The sequence below is a fragment of the Paroedura picta genome, chromosome 10 (assembly GCF_049243985.1).
Source record: "Paroedura picta isolate Pp20150507F chromosome 10, Ppicta_v3.0, whole genome shotgun sequence".
NCBI lineage: Eukaryota > Metazoa > Chordata > Lepidosauria > Squamata > Gekkonidae > Paroedura > Paroedura picta.
Window position 1 is genome coordinate 16968981 of NC_135378.1, and position 18253 is coordinate 16987233.

General features: G+C 46.5%; 1 protein-coding gene across 1 annotated transcript in view; it reads left to right on the forward strand.

Annotated features, from left to right (window-relative positions):
* PPARGC1A (PPARG coactivator 1 alpha) overlaps positions 1-18253 on the forward strand; it is a 762252-nt gene that overhangs the window by 585028 nt on the left and 158971 nt on the right. The window lies entirely within an intron of this gene.

Sequence of the window (18253 nt, forward strand, 5' to 3'; positions counted from 1 at the left end):
CTTCTTCTTCTTCTTCTTCTTCTTGCCTGCCCTTGCTCTATAGACTCATGGCAGGATACATCAAACAATCTCACAGGATAATAAAATACATATAACAAATTTAATCTAGAATAAATAGTTAACAACTAAAACCGTTCTGCCCTTTGATACCTATTTCTAATCTTTCAGCGTCAAGAGGGGGGGAAAGCAGAGATTTTAATGTCCCCAGATGGATAAACAGAGCTTCGATATGTCTCCAATCTGCAGCTGAGAAAGCACAGGTTTTATATATGCCCACTACAATGTCCCTGTAAGGACTCATGTGGCTGCATTCTGGACCAGTTGGAGTTTCTGGAGCCATTTCAAGGGTAGCCCTGCAAAGAGCGAGTTGCAATAATCTAGTCTGGAGGTGACTGTTGAATGGATCACAGTGGCTATGATGGATATCTATAAATAGGTTGCTCGCGATTGCTCCTGGTAGAGGTGGTAGAATGCCAGGCACACAACATTCATGATCTGGGCCTCCATAGACAAGGAGAGATCCAGAATCACACCCAGACTCCTGACCATTCCTGATGGTGTTGACTTGATGCCATCAAGGGTCAGGAGTTCTAGTGGACTATCTAAAATATCCTGGCCCAGCCAGAGGACTTCTGTCTTAGCTGAATTCAGCTTCAGCCGACTCCACTTGAGCCAGTCTGCCAAACATCTGGCCAGTCTGGAGGTGTCAACAGATGGCCATCCATCAGTAGATATAGCTGGGGGTCATCAGCATTTTCGTGACCACCCAGGCTGAAACTCTGTATCAGTTGGGTGACACATATTGATAAATGTTAAATAACACTGTGGCACCCTGCATATCAGAACATGCTTCTGGTTGCTTTGGAAGGTGGCCTCCATAGAATCATACTCTACTGAGGCCCCTTCCCACCAAAAATCCCATCAACTCCCACCTCCACCCCCAAAGTCTCCAGGCATTTCCCAACCCAGAGCTGGCAACTTTAATAGTTAGTCTAAATCAGGTTTTTGGATTTTTTTTCCAGTCAGTTAAGTCATGAGAATATGACGAAAACCTACCCCTCTAGAAAATGGAACCAAGAAACCAAAAAATGGTAAATAAATTTGAACGTATGGCCTGCTATTATAAGTGCAATGTTTAAAAAGACGAAAAAGAATAAATATAAAAAATACCTGTATTTTCTAGGCCATTTGGTCTGTGTTTGTTGTTTCTCTCATTCATAGAATCATAGAAGAATCATAGAATCATAGAGTTGGAAGCGGCCATACAGGCCATCTAGTCCAACCCCCTGCTCAACGCAGGATCATTGATTTCATAAGGTCTTAGGGTTTCTTGAAACCCTGGAGTTTCTTGACATCCCTGGGAGGGTTTTTGAATGGGAGTGTGTAGCATTACATAGTTGTGTTATTTGGAGTCCGAGGCTAGAAGGAGAATATCTCTGTTCCTATTTCTTATATTAAATGAATTAAAATCTCACAGACTGGGAAGGACTGTTGATTCTGTGAAGGCAAAAGGGTGGCAGGTGACAGTAGATGAGCCATTGGGATGTGAGTCCTGCATAGTGCAGGGGGTTGGACTAGATGACCCATGAGGTCCCTTCCAACTCTATGATTCTATGATTCTATGATTTTAAGAGACAAGCAGAGGTGGTTTGTCCTTCCCTGTCTCTGTGCAGCAAGTCTCCCTTGGTGGCCTCCTAGCTTGGCTTCCAATTATAACCCATCTGTTAAACCAGCCATTCTGAAGGGGCACATTTTGGGGGGGGGGGCACTGACTGGAAAAATGTGAAAAGGGAAGTCCAAAGGGTTTCTGATGGGGCCTGGTAATGGAAGCGATGAAATATCCTTTTTTTTGTCACATATGATATCATTCATTGATAGAAAGTTCATCCATCGCCAAGGGAAAGAAAAATAAATCATATAATCCGTTCCTTTGTGGGGGCTTGAAGTAATGCATCCCCCCCCCCAAATAATGCATGCACCTCTTCTCTTGGTCAAATGTTCTAGAAATCTGTCTTGTGTATATATAAGACTAGGTGCATATAATTGAGTATAATTAGTTTACTCTCAGTTTTGCCTTTTTTTAGCCTAGCTCAGGCATGACCAAACCGTTGGTCACCCCTGGCTCCTTGCACAGGCAACCGGCCTTCTACAGGGGACCCTGGAACACCGAGAAGAGCCGTTAAAAGGGCTGTGGCCAAAAAAAAATCTAGTGAGAGTCCGACTATTGCAGGGTATGTGGAACAAATACCTGCTGTGAGATTCCTTGGTTTTGCCCCCTCCCTGTCAAAGACACTACCACACATACACACACACATGCAGTCACACACTCCTTTCCCCATACTCCCCTCTTTCCTCTCCCACCTACCTCTCCTGCCTGGTCCCTCCCCCTCACACACACCCTTCCCCTTTGCCCTTGTTACCTGTCACTGCAGGAATTCTCAAAGCTCTGCTAGTGCTGGCCACAGAATCTCCCCTCTTCCCAGGCCAGCCCCGCTCTCTGGAGGGCAGGTCTGGCCTGGGAAGATGGGCACCACCACAGCAGAGCTCTGATACCAAGTGCTGGGCCTTGGGGCTCTGCTGGCACCAACTGTGCTGACTCCCCTCTTCCCCAGCCGGCACTGCTCTCTTGAGGACAGGGCCCACCTGGGAAGATTGGCACTGTCACAGCAGAGCTATGAGGCCCAATGCTGGGCCTCAGAGCTCTGCTAGTGCCAGCCATGGCATCTCCCCTATTCCCAGGCCAGCCCCGCTCTCTGGAGTGCGGGGCTGGCCTGGGAAGATGGGTGCGGCAGTGGCAGAGCTCCAAGGCCCAGCACTGAGCCTCTCAGCTCTGCCGCTGAAGCCACCATCTACTGGCATGCTCCCTAAGGCAGGACAACAAACGTCATGTCCATTATCATTTCTGTTTCAGGGAGCGCGCCAGTAGATGTGTTCCCCATCAAAAATTTGGAGAGATGAACAGAAGAAAGGGGTGTGCAGAAAGTCCCATCGACATTGTTAGTGATGGGGTGGGCTTTTCTCTATAGCTGTGCAGGGGAGGGGCTTTTTTGAATTGCAAAGGTAAATGGGAAATCAAACACCTAGCAAGCCACAGGACGTGGTGGCTGGACTGTATCTTGCCTCCAGCGTGGCAGTTTGTGCCATGAAATAGAACTGGAGTCCAGTGGCACTATGCAGTCAGACAGAATTTATTTCAGCATACGCTGTTATGAGTCAGAGCTCCTCCTGCCAGATGCTGCAAACCAGCTACCCATCCGAAATGATCCAAGGCCAGCCAGATTGTTTCTCCCATAGCATCAGTTCCACACCATGCAATCCCATATCCTTGGCCAAGGGGTGTATGGGTGTATGTGGGGGGGGGGAGGGGAGAACACACCCTAACCTCTCTTTTGTAACCTACATAAATTAGGATGAGTTCCACATTTTCTTGTTTGGCAGAAAATATTTAAAAAACAGGTACATTCAGGACCACCTCCTAACCTCTGGACCCCCTCCAGTTTTAAAAACCTTATTGGCTTCTACTCCCGCACATGGCAGTTACCAAGAATATCAGTTGTGGATCTCAGAGGCACTGCACTCTCTGTTCTGTGTTTATATGAAATTTAGGCTGTAGCACAGGTGTGGCCAAACTGATTCACCAGATGTCCATAGACTACAATTACCATGATTCCCTGCCAGCACCATGCTGGCAGTCCATGGACATCTGGAGAGTCAATTTTGTCCACTCCTGCTATAGCAGGAGGACTTCCTCTGGCAAGCTCTGTTGCCCATCACCACTCAGGACTTTCTAACCTTTTGGAGTCTGCAGAGACTTCAGGAATTCTGAGATAGCATAGTGAGTGCAGTTCCAAAATGGCTGCCTCAAAATGGCTGCCAAAGGAGGTGTACCCAGCCATAACATGGCTGCCAAAACTTACCTTCAAGATCTTCGTGCTGTGGTGGCTGCTACTGCCAAAGCAATGTTTTTGAATAAATGCCCAACCAGTCAATGTTCCAGGGGCCACTCATATTACTGGGCAAGAGCTCCATCTAGCCCCATCAGCCTTTTAAAAACCATTGGTGAACTCTAAGAGAGGAGTCTGCAGGCACCATGATACCCAGAGGCACCAGTTTCCAGCCACAGTGTAGCAATGCTACCACAGTCCTACAAGATCAGCAAATTAACAGAGCCTTTGTCCTATTGAGCAGCACTCCAAGCAGAGATGCCATCCTCCAGGTAGAACCTGGAGAACCCCAGAATTACAGCTCCTCTCCAGACTGCAGAGATCAGTCCCTCGGGAGCAAGTGGCTGCTTTGGAGAGTGGCGTCTGTGGACTTGTCCCCTACTGAGGCCCTCATCCTCCCCAGGCTCCACCCCCAAACCTCCAGGATTCTAACCCCGCCCCACCCCAATCCCCTACCAGTGGCTTACTCTCCCCCAGCCATCTCCTTCCCACCAGCTCGCTCAGAAAAATCCAAATGTCTTTTCCACTGAAATAAAGTTACTAAATCCTATCCATGACCTAGTCAAGATATATTTTTTTAATGGCTGGAGCAAATATTAGCCTGCTTCTTTTATGAAAAAATAATGTTTCGTATGGAAGGGGAATCAAACCGGCTGCTGTGTTTTGCACAAAGGTGTTAATAGTGTCACGAGGGACTCGTGCTAAGAACGGCCTCTTCTAGGCGGGAGGCGGGCTCTCTGGAGTGTCTCCAACGGGCTGGGAGGGCATTTCTTTCCCCCATGATGTTCAGACCTCCTGTCATGCCACTTTACTGTGAATTAAATCTGCAGAGCGAGAACCAGTTTGGGCATGTGGAATGGCGGCTGCCAGGGAGCAAGATTTACGTTTCCAAGGAACAGCAACAAAAGTGAAATCGGGAACGGGGGGGGGGGGGGGGGAGGTGAAGCACCAGGAGCTGCTACCATGTAAAAGGATCCCTGTTTGAATGGGGAAGGAAAAGGCCGGGATGAGATCACCCTGGACCTAGTTTCCCGGGTGCTCCGGCCTCTGAAAGTTCAGTGCAAAGCAGCTGGGATTGTGTGGGGTTTAGCACATCTCATCCCATTACAGCTTTCAAAAGTCAAACGGGATAAAATCCGTCGGTGGCCTGCTTCGGACATGTGATTTGCACAGACTGCCCGGCTGTTGTTAGTGGCTCCCTTGGGAAGGATTAGGAACCAAGCCCTGCAAGGGAGACTCAGGAGGCAGGGAACAGGGGCGGGCAGCTTGTTTGCTTCTTTAATTCGTGGCACGGAGCCCCAGGGCTGCCAGCACGGCCGATGCCCAAAGATGTAAATGGTGGCATTGCTCCCAAGTAGCGTTGCCAACCTCCAGGCGGTAGCAATGCAAAAACAGTACTGAAAGTACTAATTCGAGTGCAGTGATCCGAGGTGCCATGTATTATCAGAAACATGACTCCACATGAATCGAGATGCAAAAATGAAGTCCCAAGAGAAGTGAATTGAAAGCAGGCCTGCAGAATGCAAACTCTCACTTAACAGTCAGTGAAGCTGTGGAAATATCACGTCAGAATCAGCACGGTCTCTATTGGACTCTGTTGGGACGAACTGAAAAAGAGATTCGAAACAGGCTGGGCCACTGGGGATGTCTGTCAAGCTACCGAACCAAATGCGGATTTATATTTTTAAAAGAACTTCAGTGCATTTGTCTCCACTGACACCTCATACGGGACCATAGCTATCTCTTAAGTGAGAGTGTTTATTCTGTAGGTCTGCCATTTCCCGCTTTTACAACCTGAGACTAGCTATACCTTTAGGGCTGCCAGATGGAAATTTTTTGGGGGGAGGGGGTGAAGCCTGGGGAGAGCAGAGTTTGTGAAGGGGAAGGGCCCCAGTGTGGTGAAATGACATAGAACAGTCCTTTTCAACCTTTGGACCAGGGAGGAGCCCCTGAAATAATTGAAGTCACCCATGATGACAAGGTCCTGACGCTTGGATATTTTCTCAAGCTGCTCACAAAGTGCAGCATCCACGTGCTCTCGTTGGTCAGGCAGTCGGTAGCAGACACCAACCACCACACTGTTTTCCCCTCGCTTATTTTCACCCAGATGCTTTCCACTGTAGATATACTCTCCTTCACTAGAATTTCCTGACAGGTAAGCCCTTTCCTCACATACAGTGCCACTCCTCTGCCTCTTCAATCTATTCTGGTTTTTTTTAACAGTTCATATCCATCCACCATTACATTCCAGTCATGAGAATCATTCCACCAAGTTTCTGTGATGCCCACTAGATCATACCTTTCCATCAGCATGAGAAGTTCCAGCTCTTCCTTCTTATTGACCATGCTTCGGGCGTTAGTATAAAGGCATCTGAATACTTTTGGTTCCCTATGAGCTGGCCTTCCTGGTTGGGCTGCCCCCAATCGGTCTCCTTCCTTAAAGAGCCACTATGGATCTATGGATCCCTGGTTGGAAATCCCTTCCATAGAAACTACTCTCCAAAGCACTCCTTTTCTCCAGGGGAATTGATTGTTGTAGTCTGGAGATCAGTCATAATTCCTGTTCTCTAGGCCCCACATGGAGGCTGGCAACTCTCCATGAAATGCAGTCTGAGCATGGGCTTCAAGACCCAGACATTTCCCACCCCAGAGTCCAGTAACTCCTGATAAGACATATTCTCCTCATGTGCTGCAGCAAAAGGAGTCAGCTGGAAATGCACAGGTTTCTCTGTCGCTCCTCATGCATTAAACATGTGCCTCAACTCGCGCTTGGAAAGAGTGTGATCTCCTGATAGGCGTCTTTTATGTCATGGCTAAAAGAGCAATCAGGGGCTCCCCGGGTCCTCTGCCGTGCAAAGCCCGAGGAAGCATCTTAAACAGCGGAATGTCCTCTGCCAACGAGCCGCTGTTTTAAAATAACCAATATTTGTATGTATCTCAAATTGCCCAGAAGATATTTTTGGCGGCTTATTTGCATGATATGGAAACAGTTTTCAGCAGCGAGTGTTTTAAGCTATTTTGGCGCCGCTTTCCCTTTTGGGATGATCAGACGGGTGTGCATTTAAGGATACTCTGTGTGTTTTTCTCCGCCCCCCCTCCCCACCCTTTTGAAGTCAGAGAAGTATCTCATTTGCAGAAGAGAGGAAGAGTTGGAACGAGTACACAGACCTACGTTTGAACTCGCAAAAACTTTGGGGAGTGTTTTGAGACTCCTTATTGGCGAACAGTTACTTGATGGAGGCGGATGGACTTAAACGGCTTCCGAGTTGGCCACTGTTGTCTACAGATGTTATTCAAAATGTTGGTTTCTCTATAGGACGGTTCTAGGATGGCGAGCTCTGGGATGGGAATTACCAGGAGATTTCTGAAAGGTTTTTAAGCCTTCCTGCATGTCATTTTGCCCATCGTCCCTCCTACTGGAGTGTTACCAACACACAAGTTTTCACAGGAGGACAGATAATGTTCTTTGACAAAACCTGAGGGACCCCCTCTCTCAATATACCCCCCTCCCCCGGAGAGCTCTTCAACCAGCAAATTCCAACTTGCTGGAGATCCCCAGCCCCAGAGATGTACCCTAGGCTTCAACATCTCTGGGCCTTTTCAGCCCTGGCTCCAGCTGCGTGGAACAAGCTGCCGGCACAGGTGTGACCACTCATGGAGCTTACGAAGTTCTGGAGGACTTGTAAAACAGCGCTCTTCCACCAGCAATTCATATCGTTATTTATTTAATTTCCAGGCACAAAAGAGACAGTTGTGGCCCAGGCTATTCATCAGATTTTAGCTGCTAAGCATTGTGGGTCTGGTGGGTGCTTGGATGGGAGACCACCAAGGAAGTCCAAGGCTGCTTTACAGAAGCAAGCAATGGAAAACCAACTCTGAATATCTTGCTTGGATGGCAGGCTCTTTGAGCCAGGGTGGGGTGGAACTTTGGGGTTTCTTGATGGCCCTGGAAGAGTTTCCTGAATGGGTGGGAGTTAATTAATTTTAATGCATTTCTAAAAGTTTGTTGAGTGATATGATATATTGAGTGATATGAACCATATATGGTCATATTGACCTGCCCCCCTCAATGATGGGCCAGGACGGGGTGGGAAAGAGAGGGGCCCAGGGTGGGTATATCCGCAGCTATGTTTCTCAACCATATACTGTACAATTGCACCACATCTAGGGTTTCTCAAAGCCTGGAGCATGTTTCAGGGGTTTCTCAATGGTAAAAAAGCTGAGAAAGGCTGCCCTATGGGGTCTGTACTAGTCAGTTGACTAGACGGCACTTTACACCTTCACAGGATGTGACTGGTACCCTGCATCACTTCACCAAGCCCAAGGGCTCTGAGCGTGTGGACCAGCTGATGGAGAAAATTGATTTAAGCCCTTTGTCCCATCCCAAAATCCACTGGTCCCATTTGTACCCACCATGGTGGGCTTCCTTCCCCTTCAGTCTTTCCATATTAGAATACTTGACTGATATTAATTAGGTGTCTGGGAAGTGCCATGCTTTTCAGCTGGAGCCCACCCAGAAATAAATATGCAGCCATATATTAAAGCTTTATTAGCTGAAGAAAGAGATGGGGTGAAGGCGCCCATACAAAAGCCAACATGCAGAAGCCTCAGCTGGGATTAATGTTGGCCGTGCCTGGAGATTAATTGGTTCCTCCTGTGGGTGAATAGAATAAGAAATGGTATATCATCATGTTACGGTGTTTACTGATTCATTTTTGGCACCTTTTCCTGGGAACATGAAGACGGGTCCATTTGGGTAATTAAAGCACTCTTGGAAGAGTCAGAAGAAAGCTTCCATTACATGAGATGTCGGAATTGGCCCACTGGGGCGGGGGGTAGGGGGGGACCAAGGATCTTTGGGATGCCAGCGGTTCCCAGAATCCTCCAACCTCTTGTTATTTCTGCATTGTGATACAATAACATCTGTTTCATGTGCCATTCTACGCAATGGGTCAAGTGTCACCGTTTGACACCATGTTCCTTCCCGTCTCATCAGTATGCACGAGACAGGACAACCCTCTCATCTCATCACACTAGGAAATGCGGCTCATAAGACGGCCACACCACAACGGCGCAGATAGATAGATTCTAAAAGCAATTATATTAACGGGTTTTCCGGTTTGACACAGGCAAACGAAGTGCGCAACTTTCCCGCTTGGCGCGCCCGCGATCGAGAGCGCTGTTCAAACAGAGAAGGTACCTCCAAGGAGAGCAGCTTTTAGATCCCACTGTTCGAAGGGACACTAAACAGACGCGCGGAGATCTATTATGCCGTATCGCCGATTTGTAGTGCTCTTGATATAAAACACAGTAGGGCTTAATTAAAAAGTGATTGTACCTATCTATCACAAACCTGCATTAGGGATATAGGTGTCAGGAAAATGAAGTTGAATAGGCGGCGGTAATGAAATTGATTTTTTATTGAATAGATTTTATTTTCACCCGCTTTGTTTTTCCATCCAGCCCCTCCATCAGGGAGCCTGAGACACTTCCTAGCCAAAGGCTTTTTACCTTCAGAATCCAAGGGGGGGGGGAGGTTGTTTTTTTAAATATCGGCCTTTGCATTTCTATTAATCCTTTCGATTGTTTTCTACTTGAAAAATGCTGATAAACCTTTGACTCGGAGATTTCATCAAGTCCGTCTATGAACGGAAAGAAGTCCTGTCGATGACGTCCTTTCTGGTTCCTCTGACAAAATGCTCCGGTTGTTGCTAAAACAAAGCCGATTTCTCTTCTTTACTTCTTTTGGCTTTTCAGTTTGTGCAGGCAAAAGTCTGAGGCAAGCCCAGAATGCCCCAGGCAGTCCCACAACTCTGCTTTATGACTTCCCAGGCAAATCCCTGCCAAACATCTGAACATCTCAACCCAACATACCGATGGTCTAGAAGCGGCGCTGTGCTTCTTGCTCCGCGCTGCTTTGTCCATTTCAGAAGTCTCTGAGCTGCCTTTCCACACAAAAAAAGGTCGTCTAGTGGCTTGCAGTGCGGTATTTTGCTATGCAATTGCTGAATCCATTAAGGAACCATCTGAAATGTCCATTAAACTAAAATGGCCAAGAAACCTTCCATGTAGGGTCAAAACAAAAAATCCTGGTGCCTCTTGTTTGTTTTATTGATCATATCTAGTTCCACCATTACAAGGAGAATCACCAACCTCCATGTAGCACCCGGAGATCTTTTGCTATTACAGTTCATCTTCAGATAACCAAGATCAGTTCCATTGGAGAAAATGGCTGCTTTGGAGGGTAGACTACAAGGCATTGTACCCTACTAAGGTCCTCCAAATGCCTGCCCTGGTGGTGAAGTTGGGATGATGCACTGGTATTTGGGCAAGAACTCTATGGTAGAAGCCAAATTGACCATAGAGTTTTCACTCAAATATCTGAGTGTCGCCCAGCTTCCAGGTCATGTTGGAAGTGATGAAGACACATGGCTGCAATATTGGCTGGGCCTCCCTCCTGCTACCAGTAAGTTCCCCCATCCCCTGCCAGTTGCCTGGAGGGACCTTGGAATCCTAGTTTTGGAGAACAGGAGCATCAGACACTTAAATATCTACATTAGGCTTTCTTAACTTTTTTACCATTCAGAAACCCCTGAAATATTCTTCAGGCTTCAAGAAACTCCAGAAGTGGTGTGATCATGCACAATGTGATTGAGAAGCATAGCTGTGTATATGCCCACCTGTGCCCCCTCCCCTTCCCACCCTCTCCAGGCCAATCACTAGCCATTTTGGGTGGGATGGGTGGGTCAACATGACCATATATGGTCATATCACCTATAGATAGATAGATAGATAGATAGATAGATAGATAGAGAGAGAGAGAGAGAGAGAGAGAGAGAGAGAGAGAGAGAGAGAGAGAGAATTAATTAACTCCCATTAATTTGGGAAACCATTTCAAGGCCATCAACAAACCGCAGGTTTTCATGAAACCCTGGTTGAGAAAGCCTGGTCTACCCCTGAATAGAACATAGGCAGGGCTAACAGTTAAAGAACCTTTAAAAAGCCCTAAAGGTCCATAATAAAAGTTAAAGGCAGACTATGGATGGCCTCAAAGGGGAAAAGACCCAGTTATGGCTCTTCAGCTTCTGTGTGAGAGAGGGAAGGCCCAATAATTCCTAGGTAATGGATTCCTTCGTTAAACCACTGCAACCATTTGGAAGCATCAACTGGAACCTAGCCTCCTGAAGCTTAAGCTCGTTATATCCAGACTGGCCGGGGATTCTGGTTTTTCGGGAGTGGGGCATCATCTGGGCATGGAATTGGAGTCACTGTGGGTGGGCTGGTAGTTGTGAATTTCTTACATTCTGCAGGGGGTTGGACTAGATGACACTGAAGGTATCTGCCAACTCTATGATTCTATGATTCTTGCCATCTAGACCAGAAGTGAACAGGTCTTTGCCCTCTACTATGTGGCAGTCTCTAATAGTTAAATACCACTTGAAGTTCTCACATGAGTCCCAACTTCCTGAACACCCCTGAGCCCCTCCTTCCCCCATCACAGAAGAGGGCTTGCCCCCCCCCCCAAATTTCCTAGTGGCCAGCTTGTCCCCTGTCCTGGTCTGTAGTTCATACAGGCTCTGCCAGGCCCATCTGCCCTGGGGTTGCAATCTGCCTCCCTGTTGGCCCTGAGGACTGTGAGGACCTACTCTTGGCCAGCACAGAGCTCTTCCCAGTGATGTCCTCAGCTGGATTGGGGCACCCCCCAGCCACCTGTCCTCCCTAGCTGCCACTTGTGCTCCTTGGCTTGGCTTCTCCTGCTGCAGGCCAGCCCATGGCTCTCCCTGGGTGGGATGAAAATCTCTCTCCCCATCATTAGCGACTCCTGGGCTGGCCTCACTGCGGCTGAGCCTGGGCTCTGTGCCGGCCCCCAAAACACAAACAGTCCTAGCTATCACCGATTATTACGAATGCCACCAAGCTATTTTCTCAAATTAATACATTCTTAAAGTTTAATTGAAAAGCGCATAACTTTTTTTTTGGTGGGGAAAGCATCCCATAAAACTGGCGGTTGTAATAGGCCATGAAATAGGCAATTTTTACCATGAAATAAGAAATTAGCTCCCATGGGAAAAGATGGAGACCCGAAAATTCTTGTTAGGAAATGGACTTGTAAAGTGGCAGAGGTTAGCTGCAACAGGAGAACAGTTAACCATAAAAGCGGCAATTTTTTACCTTCATTATTCTTTTCACACCAATGAGGAAGGGGAATGTTTGCAAATGACACAGAGTGATTCCAAGGTAGGAAGTCAGCACTTGGTCCGAATTATTTACAAAAAAGGGCAGGGGACCCTCTTTTTAGTATGGTTGCCAACCGCCAGGTGGTGGCTGGAGATCTCCTGGGATTAAAACTGATCTCTACGTGACGGAGATCAATTAGTTGGGAGGGAATGGCTGCTTTGGAAGGTGGACTCCAGGGGTGGCCAGTTTGTGGCTCTCCAGATGTCCATGGACTACAATTCCCATGAGCCCCTGCCAGCATTTGCTGGCAGGGGCTCATGGGAATTGTAGTCCATGGACATCTGGAGAGCCACAGTCTAGCCATCCCTGCACTCTACCCTGCTGAATTTCCTCCCCAAACCCCACCCCCCTCAAGCTTCACCCCCAAATCTCTAAGAATTTACCAACCTGAAGTTGGCAGTTTCATTTTTCATAGAAGAAATTTTCCCATTCAGCAACAAGAGAAATGCTACATATTACGTGTTACAGAAATGCCATCTGAAGAAAAGATTAGCCCAAAGCTGGCATCTGACAATGCATACCTTGTTCCTTTGCATCACCTTAATATCACACACCATGTGCTGTGTTTGTTCTGGAGTTTGCATTTCCCCTAACTTTTATATGTACAGTCTCCAAATCAATGATGCCTTTTACGGTTTAAAAATCTATTATTTCTTTTCTTTTCAATTTTTACTGGTCAATATAATCTAGAGTGGTGTAGTGGTCAAGAGTGGCGGCTTCTAATCTGGTGAGCTGGGTTTGATTCCCTGCTCCTCCACGTGCAGCCAGCTGGGTGACCTTGAGCTTGCCACAGCACTGACAGAGCTGTACTCGTAAAGCAATAATGTCAGGGCTCCCTCAGCCTCCCCTCCCTCACAGGGTGTCTGTTGTGGGGAGAGGAAAGGGAAGGCGACTGTAAGCCGCTTTGAGACTCCTTCGGGTAGAGAAAAGCGGCATATAAGAACCAACTCTTCTTCTTCTACAGTAATCTCAGGGCTCTCTCAGCCTCCCCTCCCTCACAGGGTGTCTATTGTGGGGAGAGGAAAGGGAAGACGAATGTAAGCTGCTCTGAGACTCCGGGTAGAGAAAAGTGAGGTACAAAAACCAACTCCTCCCTCTCCTCCCTCTCCTCCTCCTCCTCCTCCTCCTCCTCTTCTTCTTCTGAATTCCAATGTTGATTTAGTGTGCATCAAATATGCATCAAATATGCAAGTTTTGCCATTGTCCTATATTCCATCAGTTGACATAACCAGTCCATAACGCCTGATAAGAATTCCTTTTTTCCGTCTTGATGCATAAAGGATCCTGGCAGCTTTTGCCATGTATTTAACCAGCTCAGTATGCATTTTAATAATACTCGGTACTATATTTCATTTGGTACCATTTTGGATTGAAGTTCCTATATCTTTTGCATCTCATCATGAATCATCATGGTCAGGGGGACCAGATGGGCCCTTCCAGGTTAGATCATCATTCTTGGTGGACTGCTGGCATCCATAGGTTGGCCCCTGAGGTGCAGAGAGGGAGCTGTCGGATCTGGAGAAGAGAGGAGAGTGTGTGTGCTTTGCTTGCTGTGGGGATATATATATGTGTGTGTGTGTGTTTTTTTAATGGGGGGATTAATGATTATTTAATGGATTTTATGTTTTGTAACCCACCGGTAGATGGCTTGGCTGCTGGCCATGGGCAATAAATATAAATATAAATATAAATATAAATATAAATATAAATATAAATATAAATATAAATATAAATATAAATATAAATATAAATATAAATATAAATATAAATATAAATATAAATATAATAATATAGTGCAGGGGGTTGACCTAGATGACCCAGGCAGTACCATCCAACTCATTGATTCAATCATCATCATCATCATCATCATCATCCAGTATTTTGTTGTTTTCTGGCAGGTCTACCCGCTTGTTTGAAATAGTCATTTGGGGAGTATGCCCTCTTATCTGTTTTTCAAAATATGGTAACGCTAATGGTGGTTCTCCAGATGACCATGGACTACAATTCCCAGGAGCCTCTAATGGTGGTTCTCCAGATGACCATGGACTACAATTCCCAGGAGCCCCTAATGGTGGTTCTCCAGATGACCATGGACTACAATTCCCAGGAGCCCCTGTGGCAGGGGCTCATGGGAATTGTAGTCCGTTGACATCTGAGAGCCACCATTTGGCCACTCCTGCCCTAACGGAAGACAAAAGTCCAGAATGAAGCCCAGGAAGTCATGAAGGGCATTAAGACAGATATATCAATATAGATATTTGGGAGGAGAACTGATAGTGATAAAAAGATACAGCTTTGTCTCCGAATAAAGTAGATGGGAAAATCATACATATGTTTGGGATTCCAAACACTTGGTGCTTTATGTCAATGTGTCATTTTTCAAAGCTGCCTGCTTTATTTATGAGGCCGTCCTTGTTCTCAATGATTAAAATGTTTTTTAGTTGTTTATGTCTCTTCTAGATCAGCATTATTTCTGATTGCAGCAGAAGTTACAAGAATTATGACTTTCCTACTTATTGTTTGGGAAGATTTATTCATTTGTATAAATGACTCCTCTTTTTTAAAAAAAAATGGCTAAGAACTTCTCTCTCCCAGTATAGATACTTCTGACAATAAATTACTTCTTGCAAGCTAAACATCACCTATCATTAAAATGTCTGCATTAAATCCAAAATAGTTTTGCTATTTGCTTACTGTGGGGGAGGGGGGGGGAAGACCCAGGTTAAGTATGTTTGTCACACGTAGCGTTGTGGGCAGCACCTGGAAGGAGGGCGCGGAGTGGGGACATTGGAGGACGGGTGTTGGCTATGGGATTACATGGGATGCAGCCCAGGGTTTGTGTTTTAATTCTCTTAGCGCTCCTTGGGGTGGGAATGTGCAACAGGAACTGGAAGCTCATAATTCCCCACCCCATTGAAAACCCTAGTTATGGTGTAAAGCAGGGGTAGTCAAACTGCGACCCTCCAGATGTCCGTGGACTACAATTCATTTGCTGGCAGGGGCTCCTGGGAATTGTAGTCCATGGACATCTGGAGGGCCGCAGTTTGACGACCCCTGGTGTAAAGGGTTGGATCCAGCCAACTATTTATGGATGTCTCCCCTAATTATCCTCTCTACTACAGGTCCAGTCCCCCATGGGTTTTGTTCCAGGGGACTCTCAGAATAGCTTTTGTTGATGGTCAAAGGAAATCCCCTCTTGCCCTTTTCTGCACTGGAAATGTGAACTGGATCTAACCCAGTACTGGTGACCCTAGGCATCCCTTGCTGTAGCACGCCACATCCTGTCCTCGGCAAATATGCTGGCAGTTTGCATCCCACGCTCCCATTCATCTTTAAAACGATACTTGCAAATAATGTAATATTATATTGAGCTGGAGCACAAAGATCTCTCTCTTCCCCCCCCCCTCCATTTCTTTGTAAACAGGGATGCATGTGTGAATGAAACAGCTGGAGATATACCTCCAGAACACCCCCTCCCCTGGGGATACTGCAGTCATTTCTCCATTGTGTGAAACCTTGGTATAATAAATTGGTAATAATATGGTAATGAAGTGTTTCTCCATTTTCTTTCACTTTGTTTGCTGGCATATGATTTTTAATATTATCTAAAGCACCGGAGCCTTGCAGGATGTGCCTGAAATGTCACAAATGGGAATAATCCGTTGGCTGAAGAGCTTCGTGCTGTTGGGAGCAAAATCCAGCAGGAATTCTTCGGCGTGCCAGTCAGTGAGATTGCCTGAAGCCATACCAGAGCTCTGTTGTCAGTAGTTTTTCTTGTCCGGTTAATAATGTGAGGCCCCCAATGCGGATTGAGACTATGGGTATAGTGATTAAGGGTTCGTGCTGTAAGCATATAGGCATCCTTATCAATGCCTGTATGTTCTTATTCATTCATTCATTCATTCATTCATTCATTCATTCATACCCCGTGATTAAGGGTTCATCCTTGTGCTGTAAGCATATAGGCATCCTTATCAATGCCTGTATGTTCTTATTCATTCATTCATTCATTCATTCATTCATTTATTCATTCATTCATTCATTCATTCATTCATTCATTCATTCATTCATTCATTTATACCCCTTGATTAAGGGTTCATCCTTGTGCTGTAAGCATATAGGCATCCTTATCAATGCCTGTATGTTCTTATTCATTCATTCATTCATTCATCCCCCGTCCCTCCTGACACGTAGGCTCAGGGCAGCTTACAGAATAAAAAGGGCTCAATGGCCCAAATACAATAAAACAATAAAGATCCCCCCTAAATTAACCATAAAACAAAGTAGCAGCAACAGGATAGTGGACAAAAAATAGCTGCTTAAGAGAGTGGAGTCTATGGCCTTAGACCAGTGGTAGTCAAACTGCGGCCCTCCAGATGTCCATGGACTACAATTCCCAGGAGCACCTGCCAGCAAAAGCTGGCAGGGACTCCTGGGAATTCTAGTCCATGGACATCTGGAGGGCCGCAGTTTGACTACCCCTGCCTTAGATTCTGATGAGGCTCCTCTCCTCCCCATATTCCGCCCTCCCCAGGCTTTACCCCTCCAATTTCCAAGTATTTCCCAATCAAGAGCTGGTAGTTCTACACAGAGATGAACACTTAACCACTCAACTCCCTCAGGCTGCAGTCACAAACCAAATCAAGATCCAAATGGCTGTGAAAGGGAATTATAATGACCGCTAGGAGCTCTGGCAACCGAAAGGGAGACCGTAACCGAGTATCAAAAGGAGATGGAGACTGAGAGGGGAAGGCATTTGGAAGAAATGTAGAAGATTCTTGAGTGTTGCTGGCAAGCATCTCAGTTTAATTCATGCCATGGTAAATGCCCCATTGTTATGTGTGTGTGTGTGAAAGTTGAACATTGAAGAAAACTGGCAGGAGTCTCTTTCTTTCTTTTCTTGAACCCGGGGGGGGGGGTGTGGAGGGGAGGGGGAGATTGGATACAGCAATGGAGGGGGAAATAACAAGGCAAATCTCTGCTGAGAGAAGTTAGGCCTTCTGGAGCGCAATCACTTTAAGACAAGCCTTGCAATTGGGAACCAGGAAGTCTTTGAACTGACACCCTGGCTAATCAAGGAAGACTGTTTTGCTACCAGGCACAGAGAAGGAAGTTAATTTGCACAAAGCAGGAATCTGCACACTTCCTGATGCTGATTTTTCAAATATCAAGGCTTATATCCGCTCCAAAATATTGAGGGAGAAAGGCAGAGTCACTCTGGTTCAATCAGACATGTTGCAGAGGGAAAATCTGAAGTGCCCCAAATCAAAATGGAATTCGAATTCAGTGCAGATGGGAGGGATTCACTGGGACTCGGACCGGGTATAAAGCTCCATGCATACTACACCCTGGATAGTCCAGTCAAGCCTTATCCTGTCAGATCTCAGCACCTAAGCAGGGCTGACCTAGATGACTGTTTAGATGGGAGACCACTAGGATTGGAGTGGTAATTCCCCCAAGGAATGCTAGGGGTCATGACGCAGAGGCAGGCAATGGCAAACCACTCCCAAACATCCCCTGCCTGTCTGCACGACCATCCTTGGATCTCCTCGCTATGCCACACGTAAATAAATAATACTTGCATACGTGCACCAAGTTAAAGGATTAGTTGCATCATTGTGCAGTTCCCTTGGCAAATTGTCAGGTCCAAATCAATCCCACTCAGAAACGGACGCTTCGGGCCCAGAGATCCTCCCCCCATTTCTTCTTTTTGAGTAGGCCCAACACAACAGGTAGTCTTCAATGGCATCAGCCTCTGCAGGAGTTTTGGTGGTGAGGGAGACAGAAAAGCAAGTCTGTGTGAAAACTTGATTTCAATTGTTGCCGGCTGTAACATTTCACCTGGAGGGAGACCTGTCCCGAGAGGCCTGGATGCTGGCTTGGAGGGGAGGGCGATTCACTTCCCTGGCAGCTTGGCAGAAAGACTGGCTAGCTATGCTATTTCCGCAAGTGGCTTTGTGCCTTTGAAGCAGCTCTCAAACATCCAGCCGCTGGGGAGCAGCCGGTTTTTATGGAGGAGGAATTCTTTTGGATGATGAGCAATAAATACCAACATAGTTTTTTCTAAGCAA